Below are 417 nucleotides of genomic sequence, written 5' to 3'. Positions count from 1 at the left end.
TATGTATCAAATTGTGCTTATTTTCTAAAGAAATAAAAGAAAGTCTTTAAAAGAGCTCTAAGATGTATCAAAAATTGCATGAATGTATATTTTGATATTTGTGCCACAATTCTCCTATTATCATAAAAGAACTTTGAAGTCATTAAGAAAATTAATTAAATTGCTCTCATGGTTGATAAAATACTTAATAGATTGGGCAAAAGGTCTTAAATGAACAAGCTTTCATACTTAGTGAAGAGAGGTTAGATCTCCACTCATGTTTTTCCTTGAATATCATTAACCTAAGGAAGATTCCACCTACACTTGTTTAGAAAACTATCAAATTAAAAAAACCTCTTGAATTCACACTCGATGTGTTCTGCTCTGATCTTTGTACTTAATGTTTCACTATCTTTTTGATGTTGTCAAAAAGGGGGA

Source organism: Phoenix dactylifera, unplaced genomic scaffold (genome assembly GCF_009389715.1).
Source record: "Phoenix dactylifera cultivar Barhee BC4 unplaced genomic scaffold, palm_55x_up_171113_PBpolish2nd_filt_p 002498F, whole genome shotgun sequence".
Lineage (NCBI taxonomy): Eukaryota > Viridiplantae > Streptophyta > Magnoliopsida > Arecales > Arecaceae > Phoenix > Phoenix dactylifera.
Note: the sequence above shows the minus strand (reverse complement) of the source record.